The sequence below is a fragment of the Rhinolophus sinicus genome, chromosome 18, assembly GCF_057876585.1.
Source record: "Rhinolophus sinicus isolate RSI-liver-muscle chromosome 18, RSI-T2T, whole genome shotgun sequence".
In the NCBI taxonomy this organism is placed as follows: domain Eukaryota; kingdom Metazoa; phylum Chordata; class Mammalia; order Chiroptera; family Rhinolophidae; genus Rhinolophus; species Rhinolophus sinicus.
Genome location: NC_142518.1, coordinates 100,537,610 through 100,549,700, shown reverse-complemented (window position 1 = coordinate 100,549,700; position 12,091 = coordinate 100,537,610).

Sequence of the window (12,091 nt, the reverse complement as noted above, 5' to 3'; positions counted from 1 at the left end):
CAGAGTCCAGGAAAGACGACGTAGTTTAATGAGCAAGGGAAATGTGTCCAATGAATCTTCAATATTAGGCAGACTTGTCTACTGAAATATAAGCTGTACAGGAGAAACCGAGGAGAACACCCGTTCCCCCAAGTACAGTTGTTTCCAAGAGAAAGGTGGACTAAATTGAGTTTAGCATGTCCAGTAATCTATTGAAATTTATCAATGAAATAAGTGTTCCTCACTCAAGGTGCTCAATAAATAACTTGATGATGGCGTACTTGAATGATACCTGTGGAAGGTGGAAAGTGAACTTGAAACACCACTTGTGGTCATTAGTGTAGCCCAAACACTGATCTCCATGTTTGCACTGGGAAAAGCACAATGGGGGTCCTTGTGTAACAAGCACTTGGGGGCCCACATGAAGTTTCGGTAGCACCAGGCTTCAGATCCTCTCAAACATGGCTGCCTTGACTGGAGAGGGGGTCAGAGGAAAACATGTCTCACTCGGGATAAGGTGAGTTCAACCAGGGATCAGAGCAAAGGGTTACTGATGCGGCTTGAATAAGAGGGATTAGCTAATATTTTGTCCAATACCAAACGGGAACAAGAAAGAAAAATTCATTAAGGCACAGCAAGTTTTGTTTTGCTTTGTAGAACACCTGTGAATGTCACTATTTATAGCCATGTGTGTCATTGAACTAATGCAAGACAACAAAAAGAAAAGGCAAGGGGCCTAATGCTATCAGAAGGAAATCCTCAGAAGGGGGGCTACCTTGTTCCCGAAGGCCTCTATGATCGGGAGCCACAGGATTGAAAAGGCAAATATTTGACTCTTCTCTATGTTCCTAACGTACTGAGTTTAGTATTTGAAAGTGATTAGAAAGGGTTGTCATCATGGTCACTATGCTTTTTTTTTAAATTCAAATTTCCTTTAATTTTTTTAAATTGGGGATTATTGGGGAACAGTATGTTTCTCCAGGGCCTATCAGCTCCAAAGTCATTCTCTTCAATTGAGTTGTGGAGGGCGCAGCTCAGCTCCAAGTCCAGTCGCTGTGTTCAATCTTTAGTTGCAGGGGGCGCAGCCCACCATCCCATGCGGGAACTGAACCGGCAACCTTGTTGTTGAGCGCTCGCGCTCCGACCAACTGAGGCATCTGGCCGCACCGGTCACCATGCTTTTGATGCAATAAGACAGCAGGTTTTGCACTGGCACTGTTTTTCTTTTTCAGGAAAGTTGTATGCAAAGTTGTCAAATTTATCACCGTGTACCCTGGTATGTGACCCATAGCACTGGGCTTAACTGTGGCAAAGCAGTGATTACATTCTTGCCATCCATTAATGGTAATCACCCACATTTCATCTAACTCTGTTTCTGCTCACAGACTTTGATTAGACTATACTTGTTAACTTAGTCTAAATGATATGTGAGGATTAATTCGTTCCTGGGTCTAGGATTTGTATCAACAGCTTAATGACCTCTCTAGTTTTCTTTGTGTCGTAATCATAGGTATTCTCTTAACCCTGCTTGAGCTTTTGAAAGAATTAAAGGGAGAGTCTTAGTTCAGCTTTAGTTCTGATATTTATAGGTGGTCATTAATTCAACATTTATTGAGTGTCTGCTCTGTGCCAGGCTCCATGCTCTTTAAGGCCTTCACATACACTGTCTCATTTAACACTTACATAACGCTGCAAGGTTGTTGGTATTCTCCCAATTTCCCAGATGAGGAACCATCTCATTAACGAGATGAATTCACTTGCCCAATTTCCACAGAGAATAAATGGTGGAGCTGGGATTCACACCCAGGTCTGCTAAGCTGCCAAGCTCCATAGGCTCTTTCTAATAATACGCTCAACTGCTTTCAGCTGCCTTTCTAGCTCGTCTCCAGATCAGGGAAGCCAGCCCTCCTTTATGAGATATTTACTTTGTTTCTATCCCAGTTGAAACAGGAAGAGGAGCTGCCCCATCACATACTTGGATGGGCCCCTGAACGGTCAAGGTTGCTCACTGACTTACTCTTTGAGGAAGAACAGAATGGTCCCCTTTAGGTTCCCTGCTTCTTTCTTTGGAAATTACCAAGTGTGAAGAAATGTGAGATCATTAAAAACTTTTTAGAGCTTCTTTCAATAACTGCTGAAATTAGCGAATGGCCTTAGGCAGAGCTTCTGATCACAAGTTGAGTCTCGTACACAACAAAACCTTTGTAGATGTTTTAGTCTATTCATTGACGAAGTTTGAAAAAAGAGTCTTCAAGCAGTTTCATCCAAGCCTAAAATCAGCAGTGATACAGACTGCTGTCTCCACAGATACTCATTAAGGTCAAGCCCTATGCGTCTGCGAGTCCTGACCACCATACTTGGCTCATTTCCATTTTGGAGGTCAGAAGGCAGGGGAATGGGAGAGTATAGGAGTATTCTGATTCCTCAGTCCACGACTTGAAATACCCCCAAAGATTGTTTTCTTAGTACAATCTTGTACACAAATGCACTCAGAAAGCACATAAGGAAAGTGGGGCATCTGGGGAAGATGAGCTTAGAATTTTTTCAGTGGATTCCAGGATTCTTGTGGAGTCAGCTGGCACATTTCCAAGTGGGACGTTCCATCTCAGCTGACCTAAGATAAATCATCTAATTGAGGGTGAATCTCATATTACAACATTGGAGAGTTCCTGTAACTCTGGTACAAGTTGATGTTTTAATTTTTGTAGACAGAAGTCTTGTATGAATGCTCTCTCATTAAAGGAGCCTTTTGGTGAATCCTTTTGTAAACTGAAGAGACTTTTTGTCATTGAAATAAGCTCCCTCTAATCTAAGTGTATTGTTTCTGAGTTTTGTGTGAAGGATTTTCTTAGAGGATACATTAATAATGCCCCAAATCATAAATATATTGCTTATTTACAAGCTACTCATTTTTTTTTAACACAGCCCACCTAAAAATTCACATTCCATTATTTCTTTTTATTGTTAATGAGTCTTGAAAAACATTGACTTTGTTATAGAGCCTTTGCAATGTCAATCTTTGGAAAATTTGCAGATTTGTGAAACTAACAAGGACAAAAATCAAGAGGATCTTGAAATAAAAGAGAAGCCAGGTGTCAGGATCTTTGTTTTGGCTTCCATTTTTGTTTCTCCTTTGCAAAATGAAGTAGGTGGCCCTGTGCATTCCAAACAGCCTTTTCTCTTTTTCCCGTTCTTAACCTGGAGTTAGGGCAGTGACGTCATAAAAAAAATACATCATTGAAAACCAAAAAGTTTTGCCTTAAAAAACAAACAAAACTTCAAATCTCTGATGGGAGTTGGGGCCTCTTCGTTTCTTAGTTGTCTCATTTGCATGTTGTGCTCCTGAATTGCCATCTAGAGACCATCTAGAAAGAACCAATTTTTAAGTGGAATTGGAAGGGGAGTAAGTTTGAGCCACCATTGGTCACTCCAATTGAATAGAGATCTGTTTCATTGATCCCTAGCAAAAGCAGAGTAGGTCTAATGAAAGAGATAGGTCTTTTCCTGAGGAGATATTACAAGTGGGCTGGAGATACGAATGCACTTGGATCCTTTATTAAAAGAGGGGCCTTCCCAGAAGATAACTAGAAGTAACAAGGACACCAACCAGCTAACCTCAGAGGAACCAAGGAAACCAGGCAGTGAGAAGCAAGATTTGTAGAAGGAAATCTTTATCCAAATTCAGAGACTGGCAGGCACCCAGAAAAGGAATGGAGACCAAGTTAATTGCTGTGAGGACACTGTCTGAAATAGTAACTGGTTTTTAATTTTACTTCTGAATTGAGCTAAAGAGTTGTTGGTAGGAAATGTCCCGCTGACGGAGAGGGTATGTTCCCCAAGTTTCGGGGTGGGGCCTGGTGCCCAGAACAACGGGGAAAATTTCCACAGTGAACAATACAGGATACTCACACATCATATTTGGTCTCATGTTCCTTACCTGTAACTACATGATATTTTTGAGATGCCAAACTAAAGCAACTAATATTCACACACATTGAATTGTGATCCTGCGTTTGGTTTATTTTATTTTATTTTTTTTTAATTAAATTTATTGGGGTGACAATTGTTAGTAAAATTACATAGATTTCAGGTGTACAATTCTGTATTACATCATCTATAAATCCCATTGTGTGTTCATCACCCAGAGTCAGTTCTTCCATCACCATATATTCGATCCCCCTTACCCTCATTTGGTTTATTTAATGATGAATTTCTGTGCTTTTATATAACTGCTCATTTCTCAATGACATCTGTATCCTGAAGTTTCTTACTTAAGATGGACCTGAACAGTTTTTTCAGCAACGCTAGTAATCCAACCTTGTACTTTAATGTTAATGTATCCACACGGGTGAGGAAGGTGGTAGGGAGGCGCCTGGAAAGGAAGGTACTTACAGTATTAAAGAATAAGATGGGCTCCCTGGAGCCTAAGAGCATTTTGCTTTGGATAATTTGCTCACTCACTTATTCATGTAATTATGTAGTTATAATAGTCTCAGCACCACATTTTATAGTATGGGATCGAAAACTACTATCATTGCTGAGCCCTTCAAAAGTAATTGTAGGAATAAATTGTAGCTAATGCATAACTACCATATTAGCCCTTGATAAAAGACAAACAACATGAAGCCATCACGAGGACCAAATTAGTGATAAGTGATAGTTAGAAAAATGACGCCTGTAGCACCAATCAGTTGGCGCTTACCAGAGACCTGAAGGAGCAGATGAACTGTACTGAGGAAGGTCTTGCTCGGTCTCGGGAGTTCTCCTCAACACATGTATGGGCCTGGGAAAGGGGCCAATGGTCATGGGAGGAACATGGGGTTAGATTCTGCAACGTAATGATAGGTGCCTGAGGAATACCTCTCAGCCTCAGGGGCGAATGGGACGAGCAGCTCTGAGCCTTCTGCCTCCCCAGTTACCTCTAGGTCACCATATCTAATGGATATTTTTCAGTCCTCATCGTATTTATCCCAGCAGATACTGTTGATCACTCCCTCCTTGGCTATCATTCTGGATGGTTCTTTTCAGTCTCCTCCATTTATCCTCTCCATGGCATTTTACTGTTGCTTATTAGAGATCTGTCTTCATTCCTCCTCGGTTCTCACTGTCCTCTCCTAGGTGAACTCCTTCACTCCCTGGCTTGAATCATCACCTCTGTGCTGAGCTGACAGTATTCAGTTTTCTATCTCCTTTGCTCTGAGCTCCAGACCTATATACGTGACTGCCCACTGCCATAACTCCAAGGCACCTCAATTCAACACATCTCCATGTGAGCTCACTGTTGTTTCACCCCAGTCCAACTCCGCTCTTCATCCTGTTTGCCGTCTGAACAACGCCATCCATGCACCCGGCATGGGACTCATCCCTAATGCCTCCCCGTCCACATCCTATTCATCGTCAAGTCTATTCAGTCATATCGCTGACATCTCTCTCAAATCAACCCACGTTCCTCATTCACTCTTCCCACTCTACTACTCCAAGCTGTTCCATCATCTCTCACTGGACAATAGCATTCAAAGTGGTCTCTGCACCTCCCTCTTCCCGTCCCCCCTCCATCTGCCTTCCCACACCAGCGGGAGATTTTTTGAATACATAAGTCAGATCATGTCACTCTCTTGCTTAAAATTCATCAGCAGCTCCCCAGTGTCCCTAAAAGAAAGTCTTAAACTCCTTATCATGGACAAAAGGGCTTGTGTGATCTGGGCTAACTAATCTCATCATCTCATTTTGTACCATTCTTCCATTTGCCAATAACCCCTAGAATCATTAGCAACCTCTCAACTCTTTAAATTTGTCAAGTGCTTTCCTTTTTTGGGACTTTCCCTAACGTTTCCTCTGTCTTTAATCATTTGTCCCACCCAGCACCCAGCCTCCTACTGACCTTGTCTAGATAGCTGCATCCTTCAGAGCTCAGACCAAACCTTACTTTCCCATGGAAAGCTCCGTGGTTCTCCAAGCTGGGTCCAGTCCCATATCTGCTCTATTAGAAACCTGTTTCTTTTCTTTTGATCACCCACATCTGAAGCATGTAATTATAATAAGAAGTATATAATTACAGTATGCAGTCCTCTTCACTAGATTGTAAGTACAATATGGCCGGGGACAGTGTCTTTGGATAACCAACGTATTTCTCCCATGAGCTAAAGACTTGGCTCGCACATATTTTTTACAAAATATGTGCTCAATTCGTAATGGTTAAATAATGAAGTGAATAGCACTATGCACCTTTTATTGTTATCTCTTTCCCGAGGGCAGAGACTACATCCTTCTGGCGTATAACTGTAGTTCAGTGCCTAGCTCAGTGCATGGCAAAGGAGTGAGTGTGGTTCAAGTGTAGGCACTGGCCTCACCTTCAGGACACTGAGAACGATAGCTGTAGGAGCCTGCTACTGGGTGCCACGCCTGTGGGAGGCATATGCAGTATTTTCAGTAGGAGAAGCCATAGCATATAAGGAAGTGTTGCCCAGAGGGAACTCCTACAGCCATTTTTTTCTGTGGCTCAGCTGTCCCAAATGGGCTTCCAGAGCGGGAACACTGAAACATGCCCTCCATTTTCCGGAGCCCCACAGTAATAGGCCCTATATCAGTGTGAGCATTACGAGGTCAAGTAACGAACTCATCCTAGAAAACGTGCTACATACCTCATTGCTGAATATCACTACCATCACCTTCAAAGTACTCCCCTTGGGAAGCTATGCACCGATGCCAGCATCTAGTCCACCCTTCAGAGCATTTTGGAACTCTTTTTCTGGAATGGCCTTCAGAGCTGTCATCGTATTACCCTTGATGTCCTGAATGTCTTCAAAATGTATTTCTTTAAGTATTTCCTGTATCTTCGGGTAAAGAAAGAAGTCATTGGGGCCAGATCAGGTGAATAGGGAGGGTGTTCCAATACAGTTATATGTTTACTGGCTACAAACTCTCTCAGAGACAGTACCGTGTGAGCTGGTGCATTGTCGTGATGCGAGAGCCGTCCGTGAATTGTTGGCGAAAAGTTCAGGTCGTCTAACTTTTTCATGCAGCCTTTTCAGCACTTCCAAATAGTCAACTTGGTTCACTGTCCAGTTGGTACAAATTCATAATGAATAATCCCTCTAATATCAATAAAAGATTAGCAACATTGTTGCAACAAGTTCGTGAACTTAATTGTCAGACCTCATAGTAATGAGGGCCCAGTTGTAACATGTATTGGTGTGAGCAGTAGGCAACCAGTCAAGCTTTGAAAGATGGCTGAGGGACAGCAGAGGTGAGGGACTGCAGAGAAGATGAATGTGACAGGGGAGTAACCTTTCAGAGAATTTAGGAAAGGTAGGCAGAAGCTTCTATGTATTGAATGCATAGCATATGCCACTCACAGTGCTGAGGGTTTTATATCTGTTCTCTCATTTATCTTTGGAAAACTCTATGAAGTAGGTGCTTCTTGATAGATGAAGAAATTGAGGCATAAAGAGATTAGGTAATTTTGCCAGGGTCATACAGCTAGGAAGGTAGCAGTCATCTTGAATTCCAGTGTAGAGACTTGCTCTCTGGACATAAAATAAAACAGACTTACACTAATGGGGCCTTCTTATCCCCCCTGTAAATATTGAGGAGGTTGGACAAAATTGCTATCAAGAGCTTTTCTTAGTGTTTCTATCTGGCAGTGACAGCCTGATTTCCTGGGAGAAGTGGCTGAGACCCTTTTCTGAGCCCAGCTGTCGCCTCCCTCGTCTCATTGTACTGTGCTGTCAGCTTGTACCTAGGATACCCCCTCAGTGCCTTCCCTGACACCTCTGTTCCACTTGTAGTGTGAGGAGAAGAGCTGACTATTACAGGCTGTCACAGCCCCCTTGTGCTCAGGGCTCTGCTGCAGCTCAACATCAGCTAATTTAAATCGTATTTTCCGGCTGCTGTATGCAGGATCCAACATGGTCGCTGCAGCTGTCCTTGCTGACCTCACAGACCTCCTGTAGCCATGGCCAGCAAGGGCTTGCAGTACTTGTATCAGCAAGCGGAAGGGACAGCCACAGAAGCAGGGCCCAAAACCTCCCCAGGAAACCATCGACAAGACTGCTAACCAGGCCTCTGGGACTTTCTCAGGTTTGGGGAAGAATTTAGGCCTGAAATGACCGAAGGCAGCCATGACTGACTCCCTTCCAGGCCAAGCTCTGGTCAGCGGCTGCCCAATCGGCCTGGTGCCTCATTAAAGGAGATGTTCCTATCAGAAAAAAAGAAAATCCCCTCTTCCCTGTGCAGGGCACCCTTCCTGCCACCTTCTCTGGTCTCCCAATCAGGGTTGCTGGGGAGTGGGGGATGGTCATTGAGGCATGGGGTGCTGGCTACCTGAAGGTTGGGGTCTCAGCTTCTCATTTCACAGACTCATGATACGAATGACTACCCTGCTTTGGGCATGTCCTCTGTGCCAGGCTCTGTGTTAAATGCTGTACTCCTGTCAAAGCAACTGATCCTCGTTGTACAGTAGACATAGTCATGCCCATTTCATGTATGAGCAAGCCAAAGCTCAGGGAAATTACGTCGAAGAGCTCACATCTCGAAAGCGGCCATAATGGAATCCCAAGGCTATTCATTTTCCTCCTAAGCTGGTTTCTTGTCACTTACTCTCTGTGTGGGTTTTGGCAAGTGACATAGCCTGTCTGCGTCTCAGTTTCCTCATTTGTGAAATGAAGATGATAACAGTGCCCTTCTCCTGGGGTTGCTATAAGGCTCCAAACACCTTCATGTGTACACCTAGCACATCGTCAGTGCTCCGTAGATTGTGGTCATAATAGTTGTGGTGTTAGTGGCTGTTTTCATTGTTATGGCATCATTCACACTCCAAGCTGCCTCCACTGAGCTCTTCCAAGCATCACTCTTCCCCACACAACCAGGGCTCCAGGGTAGAAAAGCAAAGCCTCTTTCTTGCAGGGGAACATGGTGACATTTTGTCTCTCAATAGCCAACTTCCCCCTTTCCATCGTCACTTCTCTGCTAAGGCTACCTTCTGAGTCATGGCTCCGTCCAGGTGACTAATAATGAGGAGATGTACATAATAGGAAACTGAGCTGCTCATGCCTAATAAAAAGTGATATGCCTGAGGTGCATCGGCTAGTGAGTGCCTTTAAATAAAACTGAATCAAATGAAGAAAGAGCTGTTCACAATCATTGAAATCATTGCCTCCTGTACCTGCGGAAGGGGATCTGTCACACTCACATGCTCAAATCTAATATGCGGACTCTCAGTCCCTTAGAAATGATGACTTTAATGAATTTTAAAGGTAGAACTTTAATTAAAACATGTCTCTGTGGACAGAAAGCATGCGATTTTGTGAGCTCTGTAAATATTACCTTTTAAACTAATAAGTTCCGTTATCAGAAATACTCCTGCGTATAAATAGATGGCTTTTTTCCTTCCTATGCTTTGGAAACAACTAGGTTTTGAAGAGAGCCTGGCTACATGTTAAAGCCTGGCATTTGGCTTTCAAAATAATAGCAACTTAAATTCGCAGGACATCTTTCTCCTTTGTTTCACAAAGAGCTTTCCAGGCCTGATCTCATCCTGTGTTAGCCTTTCCCCTATGAAGCTAGACTGACGAAGACAATATTTATTATGGATGCATTGCCAGACCTTTGTGACTCGCCTCATGGCATCCATTGCATCCCCATCCCACCCTCTATGTTACTGAGAAGACTGAGGTCAGCCAAAGGCACACAACAATTTTTTTTCCCTTCCCCTTCCCCAGCCACTAACACTTCCTCTTGTTCAGAATAACAGTAATAAATGATATGAGTACTACTTACAATAATGCTTATGTTTATGTGCAATGTACTGGGCTAAGCACTGACGTTTTATTTCATTTAACCCTCAAAACAAGCCTGTGAGGTAGGTACTAATATTATCCCCAAAGCTTCCTCCGCTTCACTCGGTGAGTAACAGCCAAAGCCTTTGCAGTGGCCTGCACATCCCTTCTAAAAATCTGTTAGCCCTCTGAGCTCATTGCCTCCTGTCTTCGCCTTTGCCTGGTTGGATATCTGAGAAACAGGACAGGCGAGAGCAGCAGGCCCCACATTTAGAAATAAACTTGCCAATATTTAAGAAAAACAGACCTTCCAATCACCATCTTCCCTATGCCAAGTTTTGCGCCAATCATTTTTACATAACCGATTTATCCTTCGTGGTAGCTCTGTGAGAAAGGTTTTATTATGCCCATCTCAGTCATGAGAAAACCAAGACTTAGAGAGGCAGAGTTCTTTTCCCAAGGCCACAACCCCAGTAAAAGGCAGGTCCGGGTTTTAAAACCAAAGTAACTGCTTCCAGAGCCTGCTTCATTCCCGTTAAACCCACTGCATCCCGAAGTTTAGAAATAGGTCTGCAGACATACGGGGATTTCTGCAGCTTTTCTCACTGCACATCTCCCGTTGGTCACATTTGTCTTAACTTGCCCTAGTAGCAGCATGATTTGCAGGCTGAGAGGCAGTGTGCATGGCTTCTATCACTTGTCGTTCACCTCTAATTACGTGACTCAGCCATTGAGTACTTTATTGTCAGAAAGCAGATCCTTTATGCCAATAAAGCTTCTGTCTTCATTCAAGTAACTGCTAATTTGTGGGCTGAATATTCCCTTTGGGTTATTTAGAGGAGGTATTAGTCATGCTGTGGTCAGTTTCAGGGTCCCCACTTGTTTTCCCTTTGTCTTGTCTCCAGATTTATTGCAATGACTCAGTGGTTTGTATTCCTGATTGAAAATCAAAGAAAGGAGGACTTGACTTTGGAGGATGTAGCAGGATCCTTTGTAGGATGGACCCCTAACACTCACCAATATTCCTGTTCTCTGCTTAGGCACATAGCTCAACTACTGTTCCAAAGTTCCCCTTCAATAAGGTGTCACCATGTGACTATTCCATGTAAAATATGAGTGTAAATGATGTGAACTTTGTGCAGACTTAGCCCGTAACGTCTCCGGGGGATCCTCATTTCCTTTCCTGTTTATCAGATTCATGGTGAGAACTGGAGATTAGAAGAGGCTAGGTCCAGGATGACAATGAGGGGGCCACTTAACGAGGAATACTTCCACTGCATTGTGATATGAATGACAACCCTTTTTCTGATGAGCCACTAAAGTTTGACTTACGGAGGCTAACGTTACTTACCGTAACTAATACAGAGTAAAACAATAATTTCTCCATATTCATAATACAGATGGAAACAAAGGAGGTATAACAAGCCATGAAAAGTAAAATCACTTATTAGGAGGAATGTGATACATGGTGAGTGATTAACCTCCTTTCTCCATTTTCATAGAGCCTTTGTTTTATTTCTTCTCTCTCCCGCAAAGGAATGAACAGAACATCATTTCCTCCCCATATATTGTTGATTCAAATCAGTAGACACTAGTGAATGAATGACTTCTGTGTATGTGCAAACTCATTAATCAACCCCATTGTCTCTCCGGTTGGTGGAACCTGGTGAGGTAGGGGTATTGTTGAGGAGTCTAATGTGTGGACGTCACCACTGACGAGAGGGGTCTTCCTTCCCCACCACCACTCCCCATGGGTCAATCTAGAGATCAGCCTGTCTTTCCCATCTTTCAGCAGTGTCCCTGACCCATTAGCATCATTATAAGTAGAATCACCTCACTGGGGGAAGGGAGCTAGAAACCCTTCCAGAAACCCTATTATAGACAGGTCTTTGGGCATGAATGCAAAGAATCTTCTATATGTTTGACAGATGACACAGAGGCTTATTGTAACTTCTGTGTTCCTGTGGAGTCATTAATCGTAGATTCTGATGAGGTTTTGTATAGATTGTAGAGATGGAGACATGGCAGCCCCAGGGTGGGGTGGACATGACCTGTTCAACACTGCGTAGCTGGTCAGTACCAGACAAATTGATCAAGGCTCACTGTTTCAGATCCTGTGAGCAAATTTGGGTTTAATCGTCCAAAAGCCAATTTGGGTTTAATCGTTTCATCAAGATGAGAAGTAATATTAATGTAATAACTCTTTTATAAAAAGTGTGCTAGGCTTAGAGGCATATCATCCCCCAAACTCGGGGGAAGTTGTGGAACTATAGCTGAGTGACTAATCTCTTTGTGTATATATTTATTTGAAAACATCAGAATGTTGTAGATGAAGT